We start from the raw sequence: 17,626 nt of genomic DNA on the forward strand, positions 1-17,626 counted from the left end.
CGGGCTCCTGCAATTGAATTGTGTTGTCTTCAGCCGGCGCCATTTTGCAAAATGGCGGCCGCAAAATGGCGGCGGCCACAGACCAACACGATTCGACTGCAGGAGGTCGTTCCGGACCCCCGCTGGACTTTTGGCAAGTCTTGTGGGGGTCAGGAGGCCCCCCCCAAGCTGGCCAAAAGTCCCTGGGGGTCCAGCGGGGGTCCGGGAGCGATCTGCTGCCGCGAATCGTTTTCCGTACGGAAAATGGCGCCGGCAGGAGATCGACTGCAGGAGGTCGTTCAGCGGGGGTTCCGGACAAGTAAGTAAGTTCCTGCCCTCCCCCTTCCCCCGATTTACGATTTTTTAACGATAAATCGGGGGAATTGGTATTGTATCGTGGCCCTAACGATTTTTGACGATTTAAAATATATCGGACGATATTTTAAATCGTCAAAAAACGATTCACATCCCTAGTGCTAAGGTATACTCTCACTGAGGCAGTGGCGAGGCATGAATTAGATAGATGTGGCAGGACCTCGCGGTCTGGCCACCAGATGTCACTCTAGTCAGGAGCCATCCATCCCTCTCAATCCCTCCCACCTGAAGGATCTGGATTGGATGCCTGAACACTATTTAGCCAAGCCATTTTAGAGCACATTGGGATCATTTTGAGGAAGCCTTTGAACAGGAAGAATGTTTAAGTTTTACACTCTGGTGAGGCCTTCCAGCTTCATCCAAATGTAGTTTCTGTTAGAAGTGATATCTCATCATGCAATCCCTGTCAGAGGGTCCTTCTCCTAATTTACAGATAGATAGATTTTTAAGCCTGATATCCTTTAGGGACAAAAGGGCTCTCTACAGGGAACCAAAGACCTGTGAGCCTACTCTAAACTCTAGGTGGGCAAACACCAGTAATGGATCCTGCTGAGAGAGACGGTGAAGGCAGAAGATGTATCCAATTTAGCTTTTGAAGCTAAGGTTTCTGGATTCCCTTCCCCACTGGGATTGCAGTGCTGAGAACAAGCCTGATCCCACTGACATTTCCTCAAGAGAAATCCCCCAGAAATAATAATAAACTGAAGATGGAAGAACAAGATTTTGAGACCCCAACTGGATCTCTACACCAAGAAACCAGGACGGGCTGGGTGTCTGAGGAAGAAGATGAACTAATGTAGGATTTTTCAGTAGATTTGGAGAACCTTCCACTAGGATTCCTGGACAGTCACTGGGAGAGTTAGCATAAGAACATACTACAATCTATCATCCTCCCCAAACTGGATTATTGCAACTCACTCCTCCTGGGCCTGCCCCGCCAGCACCATCAAACCACTTCAGATGGTCCAGAATGCGACGGCCAGAATCCTCACTAACACCAAAAAAAGGGAACACATCACCCCTATCCTCCAGAACCTTCACTGGCTGCCCATAAAATTCAGGATTCACTTTAAATCCCTCATGATGATTCACAAGGCTCTTCACAACATCTCCCCCCTCAACCTATCTTTTCAACTGCAGCAGCACACTTCCAAGAGACCAATCAGAAGTGCTTAGCAGAACATGCTTCACACACAGCTGGCTAAAACCTTACTGAGGAAATGAGCTCTGTCCACTGCAGGTCCCCCTCTTTGGAACCAGCTCCCACCAGACCTCCGCCAAGAACCTTGCCTTTTGACATTCAAAAAGAAGCTAAAGACTTGGCTATTCACCCAAGCTTTCCCTGAGAGCTAAAACCTGATGAAGCGATAAACAATATCTATACCACTGTACATATGTTCCTTGTTACAGTTAATCGTGTTTATGAATGTCTCCCAAAAAGTTTTCTTATCAACCTGTTTTAATGTATTCCACCCCGGAGGTGTTTGTTCAGTTCCATGTAAACCGGTGCGATATGTATTGTATACAGGATCATCGGTATATAAAAATTAAAAATAAATAAATAAATTAACATAAGAACATAAGAAATTGCCATGCTGGGTCAGACCAAGGGTCCATCAAGCCCAGCATCCTGTTTCCAACAGAGGCCAAAACCAGGCCACAAGAACCTGGCAATTACCCAAACACTAAGAAGATCCCATGCTACTGATGCAATTAATAGCAGTGGCTATTCCCTAAGTAAAATTGATTAATAGCCATTAATGGACTTCTTCTCCAAGAACTTATCCAAACCTTTTTTGAACCCAGCTACACTAACTGCACTAACCACATCCTCTGGCAACAAATTCCAGAGCTTTATTGTGCGTTGAGTGAAAAAGAATTTTCTCCGATTAGTCTTAAATGTGCTACTTGCTAACTTCATGGAATGCCCCCTAGTCCTTCTATTATTCAAAAGTGAAAATAACCGAGTCACATCCACTCGTTCAAGACCTCTCATGATCTTAAAGACCTCTATCATATCCCCCCTCAGCCGTCTCTTCTCCAAGCTGAACAGCCCTAATCTCTTCAGCCTATCCTCATTGGGAAGCTGTTCCATCCCCTTTATCATTTTGGTTGCCCTTCTCTGTACCTTCTCCATCGCAACTATATCTTTTTTGAGATGCGGCGACCAGAATTGTACACAGTATTCAAGGTGTGGTCTCACCATGGAGCGATATAGAGGCATTATGACATTTTCCATTCTATTAACCATTCCCTTCCTAATAATTCCTAACATTCTATTTGCTTTTTTGACTGCTGCAGCACACTGAGCTGACAATTTTAAAGTATTATCCACTATGATGCCTAGATCTTTTTCCTGGGTGGTAGCTCCTAATATGGAACCTAACATCGTGTAACTACAGCAATGGTTATTTTTCCCTATATGCAACACCTTACACTTGTCCACATTAAATTTCATCTGCCATTTGGATGCCCAATCTTTAAGTCTTGCAAGGTCCTTCTGCAATGTATCACAGTCTGCTTGTGATTTAACTACTCTAAATAATTTTGTATCATCTGCAAATTTGATAACCTCACTCATCGTATTCCTTTCCAGATCATTTATATATATATTGAAAAGCACTGGTCCAAGTACAGATCCCTGAGGCACTCCACTGTTTACCCTTTTCCACTGAGAAAATTGACCATTTAATCCTACTCTCTGTTTCCTGTCTTTTAACCAGCTTGTAATCCATGAAAGGACATCGCCTCCTATCCCATGACTTTTTAGTTTACGTAGAAGCCTCTCATGAGGGACTTTGTCAAATGCCTTCTGAAAATCCAAATACACTACATCTACCGGTTCACCTTTATCCACATGTTTATTAACCCCTTCAAAAAAATGAAGCAGATTTGTTAGGCAAGACTTCCCTTGGGTAAATCCATGTTGACTATGTTCCATTAAACCATGTCTTTCTATATGCTTTACAATTTTGTTCTTGAGAATAGTTTCCACTATTTTTCCCGGCACTGAAGTCAGGCTCACTGGTCTATAGTTACCTGGATCGCCCCTGGAGCCTTTTTTAAATATTGGGGTTACATTGGCCACCCTCCAGTCTTCAGGTACAATGGATGATTTTAATGATAGGTTACAAATTTTAACTAATAGATGAGAAATTTCATTTTTGAGTTCCTTCAGAACCCTAGGATGCATACCATCCGGTCCAGGTGATTTGCTACTCTTTAGTTTGTCAATCTGGCCTACTACATCTTCCAGGTTCACAGTGATTTCGTTCAGTTCATCTGACTCATCACCCCTGAAAACCATCTCCGGAACTGGTATCTCCCCAACATCCTCATTTGTAAACACGGAGGCAAAGAATTCATTTAGTCTTTCAGCAATGGCCTTATCTTCCCTAAGAGCCCCTTTAAACCCCTCTGTCATCCAATGGTCCAACCGATTCCCTCACAGGTTTCTTGCTTTGGATATATTTGAAAAAGTTTTTATTATGAGTTTTATTATGAGTAGTAGTCGCAAGGTTAGATGGAGGGATTGAAGAACCGCCTCCGCAGACTGAGCTCTCAGTAACCAGTCGTCTAGATAAGGATAGAAGTGAGTGTCCAGTCACCTTAAGTATGCGGCTACTACTGCCAGATATTTCGTGAAGACTTGAGGGGCCGTTGCCAGGCCGAACGGAAGTACTCGGTACTGGAAGTGCTTGTTTCTGACGAGGAACCGGAGGGGTGGGACGGGGTAATAGCTATGTGTATATACGCGTCTTTTAGATGCAGAGAGCAAAGCCAATCTCCCTGTTGAATCAGAGGGAGTAGAGAGCCCAAGGTTACCATCCTGAACTTTTCCTTTTGTAAATACTTGTTCAGGCCCGAAGATCTAATATCGGACGAATGCCTCCGGACTTTTTTGGTATCAAGACGTACTGGGAGTAGAAGCCCTTTTCCCATTGCGGAGAAGGAACTTGTTCTATGGCATTGGCTTGAAGAAGGGATTTTATTTCCTCCTCTAAAAGTGGAGAGTTGTCGGCGGAACTCCACGTTGGATGAGACGGGGAGTCCGACGGAATGGACAGAAAGTTGAGATGGTAACCTTGATCTATTACCGATAGGACCCACTGGTCTGTGTGACCGTGTGCCAGATGCTGATGAAGTGGCTGAGACGGCAGCCCACTGGCAATTGCAGCAGTAGCGGAGGTGGACAATTGCTCTCTATTGGGCAGTCAAAAACTAGAGGAAGGACCAGGCTGTGGAGGAGGCTGCATCTTCTGAGGCCTAGGCAGGCGAGATTGAGACTTCTGATATAGTCTAGACAGGCGAGACTGAGTCTGAGGTGGGTAGTACCTGCGTGCCTTAAAGGTGGTTCACTTAGCCTCCTTACGGAATGGGCGTTTAGAAGAAGTGGAGAGCTCCATGTGCCCAGCCGAGAGTTGCCGTACTGTCTCATTATGGCCTTTAAGTTGAGCAACAGTCTCCTGAATTTTCTCACCGAAGAGGTTATCTCCTGTACAGGGGAGGTCAGCTAACCTCTCTTGAACCTCTGAATGCAGATCCGAAGACTTGAGCCAGGCCCATCTCCGAGAACTTATCACAGCTGCTGACACTCTGGTGGCTGTGTCAAAGATGTCATAAGCGGAGCGTACCTCATGTTTACCAGCATCCAGACCTTTCTTCAGAATGGCATTGAGCTGGTCCTGGAACTGGTCAGGAAGAGTATCAGAAAGATCCTGGAGCTGTTTGAACAGGTTCCTGTTGTATTGCGAGATGTAAAGCTGGTAAGCTGCAATACGGGAGATTAACATGGCTCCATGGAAGACCCTATGCCTAAAAGTGTCAAGGAATTTCTGTTCTTTTCCTGGAGGTGTGGACGAGTGAGGTCTTGGCCTTCTGGCTTTTATCTGGGCGGACTCGACCACCACTGAATGGTGGGAGAGTTGAGCCTTCTGGAATCCAGGTGCTGCTTGGACCAGATATGTAGCATCAGTCTTACGGTTTACCACGGGGACTGTTCCTGGATGTTCCCAATTGCATTGAAGGAGGTCAAGGAGGACTTCATGGACAGGTATGGACATTATCTCCTTCGGTGCATCAACAAACTGAAGGACTTCTAACATTTTATGTCTGGAGTCTTCTTCAGTCTGGAGAGTGAATGGAATAGATATCTGATATCTGATATCTCTCTGATGAAACTTATAAAAGAGAGGTCCTCTGGCGGAGAATTTCTTCTCTCATCAGAAGGAGAAGGCTCTGATGGAATATCCCCCGTGTTTTGGAAATCCGAAGAGTCATCAGACCAAGGATGATAGTGCTGATCCACAGCACCCAACGGTTCTCCAGAGGGCAAAAATTGACTTCCCCCGGCCGAAGGAGGTTGGGGCACCGAAGGGCCCGGTGGCTGTATCAGTAGCACTGGTGTCGGCATCGGTAGAGGTTGATGGAGCATCGATGGCAAAAGCAGTGCTGAAGGACTCGATGACTTCGGTGGCCTCCTCAGTGGTAACACTCCAGAAGGGCCTGGCATTGGGTCTGGCATCGGCGATTCACCCTCATTTGAAGAGAGGGGAATGGGCATCGAAGGACTTGGAGGTAACGGTGTTTTCCTTGGTGCCGAAGGCAAAGCACCGAAGAGGGTATCGATCCTGTTCAGCAACGGTGCAAGCATCGGTGGCATCGGATCCAGCGTCGGAATCGGAGCTGGTATCGGTGCCGATGGAATCGGGTGTCCATGAAGAGCTTGCACCACCGCCTCCTGAACCATCTGGTTCAGTTCCTCATGGAACACTGGCGTTGTTAAGACCAGGTCTGGAGTGGGAGGCTGGATGGCCACCGCCGGAACAATCACTGGTATCGGTGGACCATCGGTCGGTGCCTCTCCCGAAGGCGAGGGACGCCTTGGTTAACCCAGCACTGAGGAGGTTTGGGGCTCCTCGGCACGGGCCTTCTTCCTCGGTGGCTCCTTGGAAGTGGAAGTGGAGGCCACCGGTGTGCTCGGATCAGATGGTAAGGGTTTGCAATGCCGATGGCCCTATGGTCTCCCTTACTGGTGTCCGGCGCCGAAGAAGCGGAAGCCGAAGTCCTCGATGTGGGTCGAGAGTCATCGGTATCCGACCGTGACGGGACTTGGCTGGCGTCGGTGTTGATGACTTCGAAGCTTTTGATGAAGAAACCTGTTTGGAATGGAACAATAAAGCCATCTTTTCCAAACGAGCCCGACACCCTTTAGGGGGTCATTTGGGCACAGTTGGTACACGAATCTACATCATGGGTAGGACCCAAGCACAACACACAAACCTGGTGAGGGTCGGTGATGGACACTGTCCTCGGACAGTCCGGGTACCTATGAAAACCTGTTGCCATCGTCGAAAATTTAGGCTGGGGTGCGGTCGGTGACCTCCAGGCCTAAAACAGCACATATCACTAAAGGTAAAAGAAGGCTACGCAAAACTTATGATTCTCAGGAAACTAAAACCCCTACTAACACCAGTAAACTTTAGGACAGTGCTCCAGGCACTAATTTTCTCAAGCATGGACTACTGTAATGCACTATTACTAGGACTTCCGAATACAACATTAAGACAACTTCAAATTCTACAAAACACAGCAGCTAGAATACTAACTGGTAAAAGAAGGAGGGACCACATCATGGAAACTCTGGCACAATTACATTGGTTACCCATAGAACACAGAATACAGTACAAAGCCCTATGTACAATACATAAATTAATACACGATGAAAAAGCAGACTGGCTGAACACAGCATTATGGGTACACATCCCACATAGAAATCTAAGATCAGCTAACAAAGCACTCTTAACCATTTCCTCAGTAAGAACAGCAAGACTAACCCAAGTAAGAGAAAGGGCTCTATCCTTAGCTGGTCCTACTCTCTGGAACACTATGCCACTAGAGATCAGATTACAAAGAGACCTCAAAACATTTAAAAAGAGTTTAAAAACCTAGCTTTTTAAACAAGCATTCTACAAAGAGAGTGGAGAATAGAAAGTAAGCAGGCACAGGCAGAAGAACACCAAGCATACAGTAATGCTCTCAACACATGCATTACAAAAGGATTTTTGTATCTCAAGTTAACTTAATAGTATTACGCAGAACATGAGAATTATACCTGTAAAGAAGTAACTTACATGTATATATGGTCAAATCTAACTCACCCTTCAAACAAGTTTTTAATTAGACATGATGTAACCGAACCCTTTGGCACTTGTTAGAATGTACCATTGTACACATTCACCTACTGAATTTATGTGCCTATATGTAAACCGTTGTGATGGTATATAATTAAACGACGGTATAGAAAAGATTATAAATAAATAAATAAATAAATACACAAATAAATAAATAATAAAAATTGGTAACCGACCGAAAAGGTAGTAAAACTTACCGAGTGAACACGGGTATCGACAGTATACAAGGGGGACCCCAGCTGGGGTGAATTTTTCTTAAAAACTTTAACTTTTTCCTGAAGAATATTTTCCTGTCAGGAAACCGTGGAAGAGCTCCTAACTCCGCGTGGCAAAAGCTGCGCAGAAAAAAAAAAAAGACTGAAGGGGGACCCCTGCTGGATGCAGGGTTGGTGCCATGCTGGGCATGCTCAGAAGTGCCAGTCAAAGTTCTAGAAACTTTGACAAAAGTGTTCCATGATTGGGCTCCAGCCTGATGACGTCACCCATATGTGAGGACTACCATCCTGCTTGTCCTGTGAGAACTAATGCTACAAGTGAAATTCTCTGGCCAGAGGATGGTATAGGGGGTTCCGAGCCAGCTGACTCTTCTTCTTCCCTGCGTGACAAGGCATCAGCTTTATTATTCATAGAGCCCAGTCAATAGTTAGGACAAAGTTGAAACGGGAAAAGAAAAGGGAGCATCAAGTTTGGTGGGAGTTCTGGTTACATGTTCTTAAAAATTCTAGGTTCTTATGATCAGTAAAGGCTTGGACTTGATGCTGGGCTCCTTCCAGCAGGTGGCACTGTTCTTCAAATCCGTTTTGATGCCTAAGAGTTCTTTAACCTAAATATGATAATTCTTCTCGGCTGAGGTAAAATGCACAAGGATGTAGAAAGTCTTTTGGGTCCTTCCTTTGAGAAAGGATGGCTCCAATAGGTCCCCTTGATGAACCGGCTTCCACAATAAATGGTTGCTGAGTATCAGGATGTATTAAAATTGGAGTTGCTGTAAAGGCATTTTTTTTAGCTCTTCAAAAGTTGATTGTTGTTCCGTGGCCCATTTGAAGGAAGACCCTTTCTTGAGCACCTCTGTTAATGGTGTTGCAAACTTAAAGAACCCCAGGATAAAGTGGCAAAGAAGTTTGCAAATCCCAGAAAGCCTAGATTTCTTTGACAAAACGAGGTGAAGTTACTGCAGAATCTGGATAGGACAATTCAAGAAACTGGGAAATTAGGTCTGTAATATAGTGCCTAGATTGCAAATATGCAAAAATATGTTTATAAGACAATTTATATTGTATTTGTAACTGTTCAAATGAAAATATTGTCAATAAAGTTTTGAAATGTCCAGAATTCTTGATTTTTGCCATATTTGAAAAACTGCTTGGTGTAATCCAGGAATAAAATTCAGGTTATACTCTAATGGAAGAAATTCAGTAATATAAAGCTTGTTTATTGACAGCTCTTTTCCTGGCCATCTGGGATGGTTAGTAAAGACCCCACTTTCATTTTGGAATCCTTAACAACTCTCTTATTACAATCAGAAAAAGTCTTAATAATTGGGAACTTGAACATTCATAAAGATTGTGAACTCCTACTATGTTTTTTGGACTACCAAGTGGGTCTTATTAGTATACAACTTGGGCAACTGATCACTTCAGCAACATATAAAGGGGGGCACATTTTGGATCACCTAATAGTCCCTGGTTGCTATCAGAGGGTAGTTAATGACTTAGGGATACAGCCAGTCCTATAGTCTGACCATTATTTTATTTTATTTTATTTCAGAATAAAAGGGAATTTGATGAATTATATTTCACCCCCTAGTGTTCGGAAAGTCTGTGGTGTGATCGACCCCAATTGTTTTAGGGACGAATGGATGCTGTGATGAGTAGCGTGTGAGTGAGCCCTTTATGCTGCGGCATAGTTGATGCAGCCTTGTGGGTGAACCAACAAGGCCTATGGCCAGGGGCGGATTGACCTATCGGGGGATCGGGCATCCCCCGGTGGGCCGGTCTACCTGGTCACGTGGTCTCGATCACGTGGCTCTTCCTCAACCCAGCCTCAGCGCCTTCCAGTCAGCCCCTGCCGGAGGCCAACCGGCAGGGGCCGAAGAAATACAAATCGAGGCTGGCAGGGGCCGAAGAAAAGAAGATCAGCCAGCGCGGGCCGAAGAAATGAAGATGGGAACCTCCCAGCCAGCGCCCGCCGGAGAAATTAAAATCGAGGCCGGCGGCCGAAGAAAAAAAGATGGGCGCCGCCCAACCAGCCTCAAGCGGGGGCTGGCTGGGCGGCGCCCATCTTCTTTTCTTCGGCCTCCGCCGGCCTTGATTTTAATTTCTTCGGCCCCCGCCGGAGACAGCTGGCCCCCGAAGGCCAAATAAATTAAAATCAAGGCCGGCGGCGGCGGAGGCTGAAGCAAAGAAGATGGGTGCCTCCCAGCCAGTTTCAAGCGGGGGCTGGCTGGGCAGCGCCTATCTTCTTTGCTTCGGCCTCCACTGGCCTCGATTTTAATTTCTTCGGCCCCCGCCGGCCTCCATTTTAATTAGCAGCACCGGTGTTCACTTCTTCGGCCCCCGCTGGCCTCGATTTTAATTTCTTCGGCCCCCGCCGGAGACCAAGAGGGCCGAAGAAATTAAAACTGAGGCCGGCGGGGGCCAAAGAAATTAAAATCGAGGCCGGCGGGGGCCGAAGAAGTGAACACCGGTGCTGCTAACCGCCGCGGGAGACCAGCTGTTCAGCCTTGAATCGGAAGGGTGCTTCTGTGGGTATGTGGGAAAGGAACGGTGCTTCTGTGTGTGTGTGTATACGGTATGTATGTGAAAAAGGAATCTGCCAGTTTAAAAGAAAACTTTTGTGCTGGTAGTGCAACTTTTGAAAAGTTGGATGAAAGATTAAATTACTGTTAAGCATCCCTCTTCTAGAAAATAAAATTTAGCAAAGTGGGTAGAGACAAATACTAAAGCAAAAAAACAATTAAACTATTTAAAAGGTTCATCTCAGCAAAATCACAAATTTAAGATACTGATGCCAGGTGGGGGGTTTTTTGGGGTTTTTTTTTAGCATAATTTGAGCATGAAGACTAGAATAGTTCCAATCTGAAATGGTTTTGCTATTTTTTTTAAGCCTTTAGAAAATGTATATTTTTAAATGACTAAGACTTCACTTCCCATTTAAAAGGGAAGTTGACTAAGGATGTCTTTCGGTTCCATATCTCTCACATGAATAATCATATGACTGATAGTTTGAAGAAAGACACTTGCTTTATTGCCTGAAAGCGCAAAACAAGAGAAGCTGTACGGTGTGGGTGGCTGTCCCTTGGGAGGACAGAACCTGAAGGAAGGGTGTCATTTCGCCTTCTGATAGGAATGTGGTTTTCTTATTTAATGGTTGGGATCATCACTTTCACTTTTAGTAAAAGTGAAAAATGCTGCAAGTCTGAAAGCAAGGTGCTTCTGTGAGTGTAATGTGTATGTGAGACATGGAGGGTGCTTCTGTGTGTCAATGGATGTGTGCAAGAGAGATGGTGCATGTTTTTGGCTGGCTTGTGGCTGTGAGAGAGGGCATGTGTGTGATTGAGCCTGTTTGTAAGTGAGATAGAACATGTGTGTGATTGAGAGCTTGTGTGTAAGTGAAATAGAGAGAGCATGTATGTGATTGAAAGCCTTTGTGTAAGAGAGAGCGAGAGCATTGTGTGATTGAGAGAGACTGGCCAGATAGGTGACATGTGTATGTGTGAGACTGATCAGGGAGATGACTGGTATGTGTGTGCTCTTGAGAGAGAGAGAGAGAGAGACTGGTTGGGGAGATGACTGGTGTGTGAGAGACAGAAACTGGTCTTGAGGGTATGACTGGTGTGTGTGTGAGTGAGAGAGAGAAGAGATTGGTTGTGGTCCCTAAGGAAGAGGACCATGAGGACAGCTTCAGCAGCTACTGCTGCTTCTGGTGTCGCCTGCAAGGGAAAGGAGTAGGAGAACTGCTGAGAGGGTAAGTAAAGGTGGCTTTTTAAGTTCATTTTTCTTGATTACCATTTTAATTATTGGGTAGTATGTGATGTGTCTGCTGTTTGAAATATTTTATTGGTGTTTGGTAAAGGTTTCAAAATTTGCTTGAGTCTTTAATTATTGGATATTCTATTCATCAGCTGTTTTGAAACTATTTTATTAGTATGATTTTATAATTATGAGTCATGATTTATATATCTTGATTTTATTGATTGTTTCATGAGGAATGGTGACTTTTTGCTTTTCCATTGTTGCACTGTATAGAGTCTGGCATGATACGTTTTACAGTTTAGTTTTTATCTGCACATTTCTATTTATACTTTATGTGGCTTTATTCTGAATTTGGTGAGAGTTTGTGTTCTGCATGCAAAGACTGAGATGAAGCATTCTTTTAGCATGTGGTTTCTCTGTAGGGACCTATAGTAGCTTGGCCTGTTCTGTTTTCCTGATAGGAGGTGTATTGATATTTTAGATTCTGGTGTAATATTTGTGGTATTCTTTTTCATAGGTGGAGTTGTTATTCTTTGGAGATAATACCCTTATTCAATAAACATACACACGGTTAATGCGACTCCAACATTGCTCTAAGCTTCAACGGCAAGAGGAAATGTGGAAAAAGATTTGCATTCACAAAAAAAAGCGGGGAGTAGCTGGCTTGTTACGGCGGTTACTACCCCAAACCAAATAAGCCTGGTACTTCACTTTCAATGCATATCCAGCATAGCTCTCTGCTTCAACGGCAGGGGAGAAAGTCTCATAGCTCACTTTCAATGCATATCCAGCATAACTCTCTGCTTCTACGGCAGGGGAGAAAGACTGATACTTCACACATATCTAGCATAGCTCTCTGCTTCAACGGCAGGGGAGAAAGTCAGATACTTCACTTTCAATGCATATTCAGCATAACTCTCTGCTTCAATGGCAGGGGGAATGAAGAAAAGTAGATCTATATACAGACAACAACCAACAAGGTCTGAATTATTTAGTCTGGGTAAACAAATAAGCATGGGTATAGCTTGCTTATTGTGGCGGTTACTACCCCTAACTAATTAAGCTAGATATTTCACTTAGAGGCAGTTCCAACACTGCTCTCTACATTAATGGTGGGGGTGGAAGGGAAATAGAATCAAAAGGTTACTAAGAGCCAAGAGTAACAGATAAGAATGCTGTGAGATTGAGAGAAGGCTATCAGGGGTGAAGGAGTAATCACTTCTCCTGAGTTAGCAGGGAAGGATCCGATCCCAAGCTGCATGGTGGCGCTGCTAAAAGTTGAATGAGATATGCATACCATGGCTGTCTTGGCCACGATGGAGCTATTAGAATCATCCAGGCCTTGTCCTGCATGCATTTCTATATTATCTTTGCTTTGAGTGGAATTGGAGGAAAAGCATACAGAAGCCCCTAGGACCAAGAGATGAGGAAGGCATCCGGTGCCTCCATATACTGGCTTGAGAAAAGAGAGTAGAAACGCGTTTTTTTCTTTTTTTGTTCTATTCCATTACAAATAGATCTATCCATGGTTGTCCCCAGTCTCGGAACAGCTCGTCTGTGACTGACTGAGAGGCCATTCGTGTGGTTGGAAAACCCTGCTGAATCTGCCTGCTTCCATACTTGTAATGCCTGGAAGGCATGGAGGGTGGCCTGGTAGAGCTTTGCCCTGTTCCTTATGGCAAAGGTCACTTTGCAGAGGGTCCAAGAGCCTGTACCTCCTTGTTTGTTCAGCTAGTACATTGAACTTGGTTGTCTGTGTGAAGCATTATACATTGTGAATGGGGAATGTGCTGGAATACCCTGAGGGAATGCTGTACTGCCCTCAACTCTAGGAGATTTATTTGACAAGATTCCTGCAGGAACCACCACCCCTTTGTCTTGAACTGAAGAAGGTGTGCTCTCCATCCTTATCTATGGTTAGTATTACTTGATGTATCCGAGGTTGAAGAGGAAGTCCCGTTTCTAGAATGTGCAGTCTCAGGGAAGAAAAACCTTGGATGAGGTTAAGTCTATCCAAACACCAATGAATTGTATTGTTTGAGTCGGATGGAGGTTTGATGTTTTGTAGTTGATTACAAATCCTAATTATTCTAGACAGCAGATTGTCAACACTGTGTCAGAGTGCAAAACCTCTTGCAATGAAGCTGTGATCAACCAATCATCCAGGTAAGGAAATAGCTGAATTCCCATTTTGTGCAGATAAGCTGCCGCCACAGTTAGACATTTTGTGAATGCCCGCTGGGCTGATGAGAATGTTGTGTCCCGCGGCCGTGGCACTCCATGACAGTGGCCCCCTACCTGATTCACGGCACTCTCTCGCTGCGGGAGCCCCGAGGGAGGGCTCCGATTCAGGCCGCCGCGCCCGCGCAGCCTCCAGTCCTGCTCGCTGCAGGGGAAGCCATCCTGCTTCCTCCCTCGCAGCGTCCAGCGGTGTCTCCCCTCCGCGGGGGAGATTCAAGATGGCTGCCGCCATCCTTAGGCGCGAGGCCGCGCCTCCTCCACTGATTTAAAGGGACCTAATCCCTTTAAATGCCTTCACCTGTTCTCTATCAGGCAGAGCAGAGGAAGTATAAAAGGCAGCTTCCTCTGCTCATCCAGCGACTTGGCAACGTCCACTAGCGCTGTCTAGTCTGCTTGCTTCGGTGAGTCTTTAAGCCTTGGATCTTCTTCCTGTTCCGTCTTGACGTTCCCGGTTCCACGTTCGGATTGACCTTCATTGATTCTCTGGTTCCTGACTTCGGATTGGCAAGTGGTGATTCTCTGGCATATGACTCCGGACTGGTGAGCGACGACCCTCTGGCACCCGACCTAGGACTCCTTCAAGACTACCGTCTCCAAGGGCCCACCTAAGTCCCAGCGGCCCGGGTCCCTACGGGCTCCTCCCGGGGGGACTGCGGGCTTCCAGGGTGAAGCTCCAGTCAGCCCTTGCACCATCACCTGACCTCTCAAAGGTCCACCTAAGTCCCAGTAGCCTGGGTCCCTACGGGCTCCTCCCGGGGGGACCATGGGCTTCCAGGGTGAAGCTCCAGTCAGCCTTGCACCATCACCTGAGCTCTCAAAGGTCCACCTAAGTCCCAGCGGTCTGGGTCCCTACGGGCTCCTCCTGGGGGGACCACAGACTTCCAGTGGTGAAGACACAGTGTCTCATCCCGTCTCTTCATCGCCTTCGTGCTCGCCTCAATCTCCAGTGACAAGGGTCAGCTGGTCCTGTCTCCAGCTCTGCCTCGCCACCCGACGAGAGAACCTACGGACTCTCCGAAAGGTATACCATCCTCCCGTTGGCCAAGGGTCCACAAGCCCGAGCACAACAGATTGCCAAGTCCATGGACTCGGCAGAGGCGTCCGCCCGCCAGGCCATTCCAGGAATGGCCCAGCGCCTGGCGGAGCAGCAGAAAACCCTGGACGCCCTGGTTTCCTCCGTGCAGAGCCTAACCCAACGCCTTGAGGCACTAGGGCCTATGAATCCTACACTGCCGTCTCCGCCTAGGGCTCAAGGAGCCCGCGCTACTCAGCCGCACATCACCCAGACCTCCAGAGGTGACCTGGGGCTTGTAACTCCACCACAACTCCCGGCGCCCTCCCGATACGCCGGAGATGCGAAGTTGTGTCGAGGATTCCTCAGCCAGTGCCAGGCCCATTTTGCTTTGCTTCCGGCACAGTTCCCCAGCAACCTGGTCAAAACCAGCTATATTATGTCCTTGCTTGATGGGAAGCCCCTGATTTGGGCCTCTCATCTGTGGGAGAGAGGGGATCCTGTTTTCAGGAACTTAAGTCAGTTCCTGTCTGCCTTCCAACAGATGTTCGATGAACCCACTCGCAAAACCACTGCAGTTTCGGAACTGCTCCGCCTGCGACAGGGTACTCGGATGGTGGCTGAGTATGCAATGGAATTCCGTACCCTGGCCGCAGAACTTAACTGGAGGAAAGATTGCCTGCATGGAATCTTCCTGGAAAGGCTAGCCTCACGCCTTCAGAATGAGCTAGCCGCGAGAGAACTCCCTGACGACCTTGATGCTGTAACAGAGTTGGCGAACCGAGTGGATCGCCGAATGATGTTTCGCCACAGTCAAGGTGGTGAGAAGGTCCTCACCTCCATCCAAGGGTGCGTCTGAAACTCCCCGGGGCCCCATGGAAGAATCCATGGAAGTGGGACGGGGGAAGTTGTCCTCTCGCGAACGCAATCGGAGAATCAAGAAGGATCTCTGTTTTTATTGCGGCGCAGCAGGCCACCGCATAGCCACCTGCCCTGCGCGATCGGAAAACTCCAGTGCCTAGGACCAGGAGGAGATCTCTTCCTAGGCTCAACTTCATCTGCACATCCATTAACTGTTCCAGTGGCGCTAACGTCACCCGCGGGTGAGTTTCATACGTTAGCCCTGGTCGTCTCAGGCGCCGGCGGCAACTTCATAATGCAGAAATTGGTGGAGCACCTAAAAATTCCACTGGCTCGCATCCCTGCTCCTCTGGTCATCTCCTCCATCCAAGGGAGACCCCTCCCAGGTCGCGTGACCCACAGGACAGTACCTACCCAGTTAAGGGTAGGGCTCCTTCATCGGGAAGAGATGTCATTCCACGTCCTGGAGCACTCGATGCACCCGGTAATCTTGGGCCTCCCGTGGCTCCAAGAACACGGTCCCCAGTTCGAGTGGAAGAGTTTACAGCTGACCCGTTGGGGCCCGAGCTGTCATGGTAAATGCCTCCAACCCGTAATCCCAGTTTCCTACTCTGTGGCCTCCACCGGCCTTCCGGGCTTGCCAGCGCCCTATACTTCATATGCGGATGTGTTTTCGAAGCAAAGGGCCAAGATTCTGCCTCCTCATCGATCCTTCGACTGTGCCATCAATCTACTTCCTGGCACTGAGCCCCCTTGTGGGCGTACCTACGCCCTCTCGCCTGTGGAAACGCAGGCCATGAATGAATATATCAAGGAAAACCTGGAGAGGGGCTTCATCCGGAAGTCTAAGTCCACCGCAGGGGCTGGATTCTTCTTCGTCGGGAAGAAGGATGGAACACTTCGTCCCTGCATAGACTACTGGGGCTTGAATGCTATAACGGTAAAGGATCGCTATCCCTTGCCTCTCATCTCTGAACTCTTTGACCGCTTGCAAGGGGCAAGGATCTTTTCCAAGTTGGATCTTTGAGGGGCCTACAACCTCATTCGAATTAAGAAGGGTGATGAGTGGAAGATGGCCTTCAATACCCGGGACGGCCACTATGAGTATTTGGTGATGCCATTTGGTCTTTGCAATGCCCCCGCAGTATTCCAGAATACTATGAATGAAATATTCCGCGACCTGCTGTACCAATGTGTGGTAATATACTTGGACGACATCCTGATTTTCTCTGATTCCTTGACCGGCCACTGCCAGCACGTCGTCCAAGTCTTGCAACGTCTCAGGGAACATAAGCTGTATGCGAAACTGGAAAAGTGCCTGTTTGAGCAGGAGTCTCTTCCCTTCCTGGGATACATAGTCTCCAGTCAGGGATTCTGTATGGATCCGCAAAAGCTAAGTGCCATTCGGGAATGGCCACAGCCGTCCGGGCTCAAGGCACTCCAAAGGTTCCTGGGTTTCACAAACTATTACCGGTCTTTTATTCCCCACTATGCATCCGTTGTGGCGCTGATGACAGCCCTGACACGAAAAGGAGCGGACCCCAAAAAGTGGCCCCCAGCAGCGGAGGCCGCCTTCTGTCGCCTCAAGGAGGCATTCATGCAGCAACCCTGCCTTCGACATCCCGACCCGCAACGACCATTCTTTGTCGAAGTGGACCCATCTTCAGAGGGAGTAGGGGCCGTCCTGAGTCAGGCCTCCGAGGGCCACAAGCTACGTCTGTGTGCCTTCCTCTCCCGCCAATTCATGCCAGCGGAGCGGAACTATACCATTGGTGACAAGGAGCTCTTGGCCATCAAAGTGGCCTTAGAAGAGTGGCGCCCATGGCTGGAGGGGGCACAGCACCAGTTCACGGTCTTCACAGACCACAAAAATTTAGAGTATTTACACCGGGCACAACGGCTCAATCCCCGACAAGCCTGGTGGGCCCTGTTCTTTACCCATTTTAACTTCATTCTTCGATACAGACCGCTGAGAAGAATACTAAGGCTGA

The sequence above is a fragment of the Rhinatrema bivittatum genome, chromosome 3 (assembly GCF_901001135.1).
Source record: "Rhinatrema bivittatum chromosome 3, aRhiBiv1.1, whole genome shotgun sequence".
Lineage (NCBI taxonomy): Eukaryota > Metazoa > Chordata > Amphibia > Gymnophiona > Rhinatrematidae > Rhinatrema > Rhinatrema bivittatum.